The sequence below is a fragment of the Urocitellus parryii genome, chromosome 5 (assembly GCF_045843805.1).
Source record: "Urocitellus parryii isolate mUroPar1 chromosome 5, mUroPar1.hap1, whole genome shotgun sequence".
NCBI lineage: Eukaryota > Metazoa > Chordata > Mammalia > Rodentia > Sciuridae > Urocitellus > Urocitellus parryii.
Window position 1 is genome coordinate 151,732,113 of NC_135535.1, and position 11,025 is coordinate 151,743,137.

The 11,025-nt window shown below is 40.6% G+C and overlaps 2 non-coding genes across 2 annotated transcripts; both read left to right on the forward strand.

The window, feature by feature from the left end:
- The first annotated feature begins 4,204 nt into the window (after positions 1–4,204).
- Positions 4,205–4,311, forward strand: LOC113186336 (U6 spliceosomal RNA). The gene has a single exon (XR_003301266.1). It is a non-coding gene; the product is annotated as a U6 spliceosomal RNA (small nuclear RNA).
- Positions 4,312–10,507: 6,196 nt separating this feature from the next.
- LOC113186335 (U6 spliceosomal RNA) lies at positions 10,508–10,614 on the forward strand. The gene has a single exon (XR_003301265.2). It is a non-coding gene; the product is annotated as a U6 spliceosomal RNA (small nuclear RNA).
- The last annotated feature ends 411 nt before the right edge of the window (positions 10,615–11,025 follow it).

The following is an 11,025-nucleotide window of genomic DNA, read 5'->3' on the forward strand; positions in this document are numbered from 1 at the left end:
CCTGCTATGTTCAATGACATGGAAGTTGAAAATGATATAATTATGATGTGATATTGAAATTAGTATCTTACACAGCCATATGTTAACTCTATGCCATTTCTCCCATGACAAATTGATTGAATACCTTAGATAATGTTTTAACACACATCATTATACAAAAAAATTAGAATAAACTATGAATCATTCTGTCAACTTATGATTCAATAGAATAATGTATATCTTTCATAGTTATTAATATTTAGTGTCTTTCAGTAAATTAAAAAATCAAGCTTAACAAAAGTTAAAAATATCTGATGATACATAGATGATGATAGAAGTAATATGTATTAATGAATCTTTGTATGACTGACTTTCTTTGGGTTAATCATTCACAGAGTGATGTCAAACATATATCAAGACTTTGGCTCCTTTTTCATCCGACCTTCCGGCATTTCATTACTATAGTTACCTGATTAATGGATGCAATAATATATATGGCACGATATGATATGTTCACATTAAATTTTAATCAAATATTGCTAAATTCAGAAAACATTAAGTAAATCATGACTGATGAGGCAATATCGCTGCACTGTCATATTGATGGCTTGGAAACTTCACTGCTGAGAGTTACAGATTAAGCACAAGAAGTGAATTTTATGAGGAAATATAAGTATCTCAACTTCCACAGTTGCATTTTTTAATTGCTTTGCAGCCACCAGAGGAGACTCAAGATCCATCAAGTCTATTGGTGTCACAGATCTTGCAATTCCCTTCCTTGATTTCAAAAATTGTATTTGCTGGGAAAGAAGAGTCCATTCGTTATCTGTGGAGGTTTGTTGTTTCTTATCATGGATTTTTATTGTTTGTTTTGTGGTGTGGTTTTAATGCAGGGGCACTTTACCACTCAGCTACATCCCAGCCTCTTTTTTTTTTTTTCTTTTTTTAAGACAGACTCTCACTAAGTTGCTTACCGCCTTGCTAAATTGCTGAGGATGGCCTTGAACTTGCAATACTCCTGCCTTAGCCTCCCAAGTCACTGGGATTCCAGGTGTTTGCACCACTGTGTCTGGCTCTAATCATGGTTTTTAACTAAAAGTTATTGTCATTATTCTATTTAGATGAGGCGCTTAAAATAGTCAGATTCATAGGAACAGAAAGTAAATGGTAGTTGACAGGGGCTGGCACAGAGGGGGAAATGGGAAATTGCTGTTTAATGAATACAGAGATTCAGTTTTATCAGACTTTGGTATGATAAAAAAAGTTCTGGAAATCAGTTGCACAACAACATGAACATACTTAATACTGATGAACTCTACACTTAAAAATGGTTACAATAGTACATTTTATGGGAAGTGATTTTTATCATAATTTTTTAGAGTTGTATTTTTAAATAGGACTTTGAATCTAATGCTGGCTCCTTCATTCTTGCCAAGGAGGGAAGGAAATGAGACCTATCATTTGATGAGGGACAGCTATGCCTCAACAGATACTCTACTTCTGTAGAAGCAGGTCTACTGGCAGCAGCCTCATCCTAGGGCTTGGTGTGAAGTCCTCGTTGTGTGTCACCCGGAAGCAATCTTGACATGTCTGTCACACAGCACATTTTTTGTCTAGATAAATTTGATGGGTGCGGTTTGAGATACTTTACACCTTGAAGCACTGGTGTGATCTCTCTAACCTCACAGCAAAGCCACAAAGGGGTCAACCGTATGCTGGATGGATGGATGGAAGTAGTATGTATTACCATAGAACTGGTGAGTGGTAAAATGGACTGTCAGGTTCCAAAAAAAAAAAAAAATGTATTCTTCTTACTGATGGTGGAAACATCCAGTGCTCCTCAGAGTCCTGGACTCCCAGAGGGAAACACTTCTCAGTCCCTCCTGCTGCCAAGCAGGGCTGTAGGACCCCCACAGGTCCCTCTGGGTGTCAGGCAGTGAGAAGCCAGGTGTTCTTTTTTGCTGGGGAACCCTGGCAACCATGTGCTGGGGTGGTGAAACCACGAGATTGGATCTCTGAGTCACCCTTGGAAAGAAGATGCCTAGAACCCACTCAACCTACAGCAGGCTTTGTGTGAATGAGAAATAAACCACTGGATGTCAAGCCACTGGGATTTTGAGGATTATTACCTAAGGACTGCCTATCCTGGCCTGCCTGATATGCTACTGTTGATTGAAAGATAGTTGATTAAAGTTAGTGCTGTAAGATAAAGTACTGGTCTGGAAGATAATAATTTTTTTCTTGAGCTTTATCCACTCCAATCCTAGTATCCTATTTACCCAACTTGTCCCCTACCTCCTTTTGTCTTTGGAGGCAGGGGATTACCAGGGATCGAACTCAGGGCCCTCGAACATTAATCCACATCCCCAGCCCATTTTTATATTTTTATTTAGAGACAGGGTCTCACTGAGTTGCTTAGCACCTCACTGTTGCTGAGGCTGGCTTTGAAACTTGTGAACCTCCTGCCTCAGCCTCCTGATTCGCTAGGAGGATGGGAGTACTTCACCGGTATCCCCTACTTCCTTTGAGTCCTCCTTTTCCTTCTTTTTCACAAGACAAATGGAATCTCATGTTAGAATTATCTAGAATCAATTCATTTTCACCTTCCTCACATTGACACAGGATGGTGTTCTAGACCAGATGCATCCCATCCTCCAAGAATATCTTACTGCATTTTTCCTAAAACATGGTACTAAAAGAAATTCAGATACTTCATGAGTGATTTCTTTTTAGCCGTTACATATTAATTAAAAAGTGTATTAGAAAAACACATCTTGTAATTTCATGGATATTGTTTCTTAGAACAAGGCTAATATTTATGTTTTAAAAGTAGATATATATGTTTAGAAATTAATAAATACACTACAGGGAGCCTGTGCACTGGTATGGAAAAAATCAGGAAACTAAGGAAAAGCTGCCAGATCAGGTCCTAAGCCACGGTGAGCCACTCTACCAGAATGAGTGCTAGTCATGCTAGGTGGCCAGTTCTTCCTCTCATCCTGCAGCCTTTGGACAATGTGATTCAAGGAATATTCCCTGGCCTGTGTTTCCCCACATCACAGGGCTGGGTAGGCATGTTACCCCTGCCTGAGCACTAAAGAAAGTACAGAGGTCACCAGACAGAGCTATGAATTTATCTCTATCTCTTTCTTTTCTAACTAGAGTCCAAGATCTCATCATTATGGAGCTGACCAGTTTGTTTGGTTAATCCCATAAAGGACCCTGCAGCTCTCAGCTGGCAGAGGGAGGAGGTAGAGGGCCAGAACCCTGGGCTAGGGCTGAGCCTCTCTTGCTCAAACATTGCTGTAATGTTTAGCTTGGGCTCCTGCCAAGTTTTTGGGAGGGGGCAAGTCGCCCAACTGGGTGCAGTCTGAGCACCTGGGTTCTCTAGTGAAAGGTGGTAAAATGCAGAGATGGGTAGATCAGTACAGCTTCCCACATGTTTAGGTGTTCGGCACAAACTGAAAAACATGAATAATTTGCCCTGGTCAGAACTCCAAAGACTGCTTTGACCTTGGTATCACTGCCTCTGTGCTGTAGATAAAGCCACCATATTGCTTTCCTCAGAATTCTGCCCATCCTCTCTGCCTTTAGTTTGACCCAGGGGAATTCACAGTACATTCTGGTTCTTATCTTTCTGTAGAAGGAGTTGCAGTTTCCTCACCACCACAGGCATGTAGCCTCCTCCCTCCGCTGGTGGTTTGTCACGTAACACTGGCTAAATCTTGGCTCCATCTCACTTCCTCTGGTCTACCATTAGCAATTTCACAAATGTCTCAATCTGTGGACCTAGATCAGCAACCAGAACCAAGATAGAAAAGGAGGAAATGAATCCTGGGAACAAGACATTGATTTCTTCTCACCTGACACCAGCCTGCTCCAGATCATGGAAGACAGGCCCAATCACTGGAACTCCAGGATGGAATAAAGGAAAGGAAAGGAAAGTACCACTTGGGTGGCAGGGCCCATGGGATATGCTTATGCTCCATGGTTCACAGAGAGCACCTATGGACCATCAAAGTCCATCTGGAAGAAAAAAAAAAGAAGGGAAACAGTGGGAACTAGAGAAGTTCTTCCAAAGGGATTTTCTAAGAATGGAAAAAGGTACACCACTGATTTGTTGGTCCACTCGGGAGCCCAGGGATATTGTGAAGGGAGTTATATAAGTAAGGCAATTTTGAGTGTGTAGGTAAGTTGGATATCAAGGGGAAGAATATATAGCCCAGTGCTTACTTCAGCAGCACATATGCTAAAATTGGAACAATACAGAGAAGATTAGCATGACCTCTAGGCAAGGATGACAGGCAAATTTGTGAAGTGTTCCATGTTTAAAAAAAAAAAAAAAGAAAGAAAGAAAAGAAAAGAATATGTGGCCCAAAGAAAGAAGGGAAAGCACAAAGTATGATTAAAAAGTTGAGAGTGTGCTGGGAGTGGCGGTGCATGCCTATAATCCCAGAAGCTTGGAAGGCTGTCAGGACAATTGTGAGTTAGAGGTCAGCCTCAACACCTTAGTGAGATTCTGTCTCAAAATTAAAACATGAAAAATAAAAAGGGATGGGGATATGGATCGGTGGTAAAGCACCTCTGGCTTCAATCCCAGTACCAAAAAAAAAAAAAAAAAAAAAAGTGGAGAGTGGAACCAGTTGAGACAACTGATGGAAAGCCCCCTGGAATTGGTATGACTTCTCCTGACCTAGTGTTTGGGCCTGCCAGGGCAGTGTCAATTTCCAGTCAGGCCCCCAGGGACTCTCACCAGCACCTTTAGAGGTTAGTGGGAGCTGCCGTGGGCATGTGGGTTAGAGCCAGCAGGCCATGGGCTGGCCTGCCAAGAACACCTTGAGAGTTACAGCTGTCCCTTTTGCATGTCACCTCCCAGGACAAGCGATTTCATTCCCACCTGAACTTGCGGTTACAGGCAGACTGGTGGATTGTTGTAGGACTAGAGTAGCCTCCTAAAGATAAGAGGCTCTAAAGGGGTAGATTGACTATGGCTTTCCCATGCCAAGATGCCCCCAGAAAACGTGTTTATTTTGATACTGATTTCTTAATTAGGTGATTCTTTTTTGGGGTGGAGAGGGGTGGTACTGGGGGTTAAACTCTGGGACACTTGCCACATCCCCAGCCCTATTTTGTATTTTCTTTAGAGACAGGGTCTCACTGAGTTGCTTAGTGCCTCACTTTTGCTGAGGCTGGCTTTGAACTCAAGATCCTCCCATCTCGACCTCCAGAACCGCTGGGATTACAGGTGTGTGCCTGACTATCCATTCTTTTTTTTTTTTAATTTATTTTTGAGTTGTAGTTGGACACAGTATCTTTATTTTACTTATTTATTTTTTATGTGGTGCTGAGAATCGAACCCAGGGCCCCGCGCATGCTAGGCAAGCGCTCCACCGCTGAGCCACTGGATAGCAGCTCCTGGCTATCCATTCTTAATTGGGAAAAAACAGCAGTACCCTTCCACAGAACTATAGATCTGCTGATTGCTACAGTGTGTGTATAGCAGGCACCTGGACTATTTTCTGCTCTGACCGTGTATGCAGTTCTATGATTATGTTTCAGAGAACAGACTTTGAGTTATGGTATGTCTGAATGAACTAATAAATATATTAGGTGTGGATATATTTTCTTTCTTAATCACTTTTTTTCTGTTTATAAATCCTCAATTGCATCTCTGCAACCTGAACTTTGAAATGAGTTGAAACCAGAGCCAAAATTTTTTTCACTTATTTATTTGGCAATGTATCACCTGAGTAGTACAAACGGACATCTGTCTGCAAGTTCTATATGAAGTGGTGGGAAAGAAAGAATCGCCGGGCACACCAGCACATGGGGGGAATCCCTTTTGTTTCAAAAATGCTTCTTCAAAGGAATCAGCATCCTTGACTGCCTTTGAGGACATCGCTGTGTGGGAGGCTCTGTGGGTCTCTCTACAATGACAAAACTGAGGAGCCTGTCTTGGATTGGTGCTTCCTTCAAAATGCACAGTCTGGGCAAAAAAATGCAGATACAAAGCACGCACAGAGAAGAAGTCAGCAATGAGCAGAGTGTGGGCTGAAGAATCCTGCCTCCTAAGGAGGTGACAGTCAAATGACGCTGGCTCATCATGTGTGTCAAAGGCTGTGTTCGGCAGGTAAATAGCAATTAAGCATTTCCCACCCACTCACAAATTCCATGCTGGAAAAGCTGGTACTGCGGGAGCCCCTTCCAGGGCTGGATCCATGCATATCCCAGCCTTTTTAAGAAAGAAACAAACCAGCTTCTTAATACACATATCAGGCACGATTTTAGAATGTTTTTAATAATAACAACAGAAAAACTGTGACTTTTCCATCTTAACTCCTGGTGTTTAATCACCCCTGCTATATTTTGTTTTCTGCAATATGAAATAAAAAGTCAATAGTCTAACAGCAACTACTGGATCAAAGTACAGTGACTAAATATTTACTATACGAAAAACCTAATTGAGCAAAATCTCACTTGAGTAGGACATACATTCCCCTAAACTTTGCATTACTATCTAATACAGACCTAAGGTATATTCATTTGAAGAAAATATGAAGCTATATAAAGTCCCACAAGTAAATAGATTGTATGAGGCAATATCAAATAAATGAAGACAATGAATATCAAACCTCATATAATGTATATCAAACAAAACAAGACAATATATAGTTAAAGCTGGGGCATAGCCAGGCACATTGGCACATGCCCATAATCCCAGGTACTCAGGAGGCTAAGGCAGGAGGATGGTAAGTTTGAGGCCAGTCTCAGCAACTTAGCAAGTCCCTGTCTCAAAACAAAAAATAAAAAGGGCTAGAAATGTAGTTCAGAGGTACAGCACCCTTGGGTTCAATTCCAAGTACCACAAGAAAAAAAAGAGTGTGATAAACTTTCAGGTGTTATAGAATTAGGGAAGAAAGAAGGAATCGGAGCAATTATGAAAGGCTTTGTCAGTGAATGAGTAAACTATAAAGAAAAGCAGTTACAATACAATTTCCAAATAGATATTGCTTTCTGATTTATTTTTAAAACAATACTTCTACTGAGTAAAAAATGTGCCCAGATTTGATAAGTAGCTCACCAATGCATGCCAAATACTACCAAATACTATCTTGCAATATTATATGTCAAATAGTTGATGGCTGCATCAGTCAATGATATCTATATTACCCAAATGTTATGATCTATTGGAAAAACTCAGATATGCCAAGGCAGACTTCTACTTTAGCTAATGTTATTGCTTGTTGCAGTAAAGCAAAATAATAAACAACCTTCTCTTTTTCTCTCCCACTTCCCAGAGAGGAATAGCTGCATTTTTTACGTACGCCAATTATGCAGCAGAGATCTGGGTTATCTGTAATGGAGGGAGCAAAGGAGAAAAGAAGCAACAGTACAGACTAGTGATATAATGCAATAAAACACACTGTGGTTTTGGGGTTTTAGTCTATGACCAGCCAGAGAGTGAGTGAAGAAGAAATCATTGGCAGGTGCTGCATTTTGGATGAAGCATTTTGCGCTGAATAAATCAACACAATGCCAGACTTATGTGTAGGAAGACAGGCAGCCACCTACGTGCCATAATGTGAAGTGTACAACAAGGTCCTGCTGGCCATGAGATAGCTCTTCTATGAACCTACAGACGACCAGTGTTCTCAGCCAGTGTGTTAACTGAACACTTACTCCATGTCCAAAGATGGCTGCACCCCAAAGCAAATATGATATTGTCCCTGCCTTCAAAAGCAAGTCTTGAAGGCAAAAACAAAGTTGGTAAGGTAATAAGTGAAGATAATATATGCCTTAAATCTGTGTGATAAACTACTGTATGTTACAGAATTGAGAGAAGAAGGAAGGAGAAATAAGAGCCATCTGGAAGATTTTGTCAATGAATGAGTGCACAGAGAAGCAATATCTTCAACGATAGCATGGATTAGAAGAGAGAAAGGGAGATCAAAAGGCACAGCAGCACAAGGACACAGGTTAAGGGGGACTGTGTTTTAGAAAATGAGACAAATCTGATTAAAAGAGTGCATTTGAGGCAGTGCGGGGGCGCTGAATAGACAGAGCACAGTCAGGTAATGGGAGGTCCTCTTTTTCACAGAGGACCACTTTTACAGTGTTTCCTTTCATAAAGACCAAAACAGGAACCCCTATCCCATTTACCCCTTAGATCATCGCCCTTTTTTTTCTTTCATAAGATTTATCATTGTACCAGAAGAATGGAATCCTAATCAGAAAAAGTCATATGTCATGTATGTATAATATGTCCACATACACTCAACAGTCATGTTTATTTAAAAAGAACAAAGAAAAAAATTTAAAAATAAGATTTATCATTGTACTTCATATTATTTTCAATTCATTTATTTCTGGACTTATTTATTTACCACCTATTATATATCTCCTGCCTGGCATGTAGTATTGTGTTTAGTGCAATAAGAACTACCTAGTGAATGTATAGATGAATGAACAAACTGATGAAAACATTTCTACAAGACACACACTTGATAAAGCAGGTGGGGCAGGATGCTCTTTGACTCTCTTGCATTATATCAAATTCACTGAGTACATTATATTTCTCTTGAAGATAGAGGAGCCCAGTCCTGAAGAATCCAAAAGACAATATTTTTTTCTGAGGAGTAGTGGAATCTTCAGGTCAAAAGTAAGTCTTGTGTCAGTTGTGTTGCTTACCTGTAATCCCAGTGACTCAAGAGGATGGGCCAGGGAATTGCAAGTTCAAGGCCAGCCTCAGCAATTTAGCAATATCTCAGCAACTTCGCCAAATCCTGTCTCAAAATAAAAAATAAAAAGTCTGGGTGTGGTGGCACATGCCTGTAATCCCAGCGGTTCAGGAGGCTGAGGCAGAAGGATTGCGAGTTCCAAGCCAGCCTCAGCAAAAGCAAGGTGCTAAGCAACTCAGTGAGACCCTGTCTCTAAAGAAAATACAAAATAGGGCTGGGGATGTGGCTCAGTGGTTGAGTGCCCCTGAGTTCAATCCCTGGTATCAAAAATAAATAAATAAATAAATGAAAATAAAAATAAAAAGTTCAGCCTATCTCCACTACCGAGAGATGGCCTTTATTTGTCAACTCTGACAAATAAACTCTTTTGTGTGTTAAAAAAAAAAAAAAAAGTTTAGGCTGGGGATGTGGCTCAAGCGATAGAGCGCTTGCCTGGCATGCGTGTGGCCCGGGTTCGATCCTCAGCACCACATACAAACAAAGATGTTGTGTCCGCCGAAAACTAAAAAATAAATATTAAAAAATTCTCTCTCTCTCTCTCTCTCTCTCTCTCTCTCTCTCTCTCTCTTTAAAAAAAAAAAGAAAGAAAGAAAGTTCAGTGGTAAAGTGTCCATACGTTCCATCCCAACTAAACCCGCCCCCCCCCAAAAAAAAAGGAATTTAAGAATGAAAAAGTGCTACCCAAGAGAATGCTGTACATCAGTAAAGGTGCAGAGTCTAGGGACCTGGAAAGTAAAAGGAAGAAAAAGCATCAGGAAAACAGGGAAGTGCAAAAAGGAAGTGAGTGTGAACACAGAATGAAAGTGAACATCACATCCAAAGATGAAAGATGGGAATGTTTCCAGATATACCTCCTACTGAGTCTAGAACTGGATCCAATCCAAACAGCAGTAGCCCCTTCCTGGTGTCTGGCTGCCATGTAAAGAGTAGCTAAGGAATTGGAAGGTATGTAACAGAGAGGTCAAAAGGCTTGAGTAGTTACAGATAGAAATCTGGGTCAAAGGAGACTTCTCTGTGAAGGGAACATGGCTCTACAACGGTCTGCACCTTAGATAAAACTGTAAAATTAATTCAATAATTCATATTTATCTCTTGGCTCACAGCATGACAGAATCATAGGGGCTGAGAGGGCATGGGGGATGCTCTCAATCAGCTATCAGTCTTCAGAGAGGCTTTTCCCAATGAATTCTGAACTACAAGCAACTGATTTTCATTTTAAAGTGCAGGGAGGTAGATTGGTATGTGGCACACACCTGTAAATCCCAGAGGCTTTGGGAGGAGCACCAGTTCAAAGCCAGCCTCAGCAAAAGACCATCACTAAGCAAATCAGTGAGACCCTGTCTCTAATTAAAATACAAAATAGGGCTGGGGAGGTGGCTCAGAGTGTCCCTGAGTTCAATCCTTGGTATACAAAGAAAGGAAGGAAGGAAGGAAGGAAGATCTGGGAGCTAAAATTCTATCCTAATTCATTTTTAACAATGGAGTAAATCTTTCTTTTCAGGAAATTCTTCCATAACTCAATAACAAGAAGTATAGCTTGGACTGAGGTACATGCCTGTCTAGGTGGAGTTCTAAAACTGATTTGCAGAAACCAGAACCAATGGATCCATTCTTGTGACAAGCTTCAAGGGCTAGTCCTTCCGCACCACTAGTTCCTAATTTTCTTCTGACCTCAGTCTCCTCTCCCTTCTGTCCTGAGTCATACAGAACAAGCTAAAATCTTACCCTGTTCTGAATACCGCCAGGTACCTGGCTACTTGTCATTATATCACACTCAAAGTGCAGTCCTTGTGCTCGCTTAGGCAGCACATATACTAAAATTGGAAAGATACAGAGAAGATTAGCATGGCCCCTGCGCAAGGATGACACGCAAATTCGTGAAGCATTCCATATTTAAAAAAAAAAAAAAAAGTGCAGTCCTACTCATCTCGCTTTCTTTTTTTTTTTTAATCGTGAGAACTAAAGATAGGTAAAGTGCTTACTGTTGAAAGAAAATTTTCCTCAGAATTTTCAACTTTTTTTTTTTTTGCAGTTTTGTTAAATGAGTGAAAGATTTCTTCACCCATTCTCTATGGGATATATGATGATCTCTTCAAAAATAACTATCTTCTCTCTAAGGAGCCAGATATTAAAAGGCAAAAAGAAAGTCCTTTAAAAATGAGTGACAGTAGCCAGGTGCAATGGTGCAACCCTGTAATTCCAGCAGCTTGGGAGGCTAGGCAGGATAATTCCAAGTTTGAAGCCAGCCTGGACAACCTAGTGAGAACTTTGTTGTTGTTGTTGTTGTTGTTTTGTTTTGTTTTTTAAA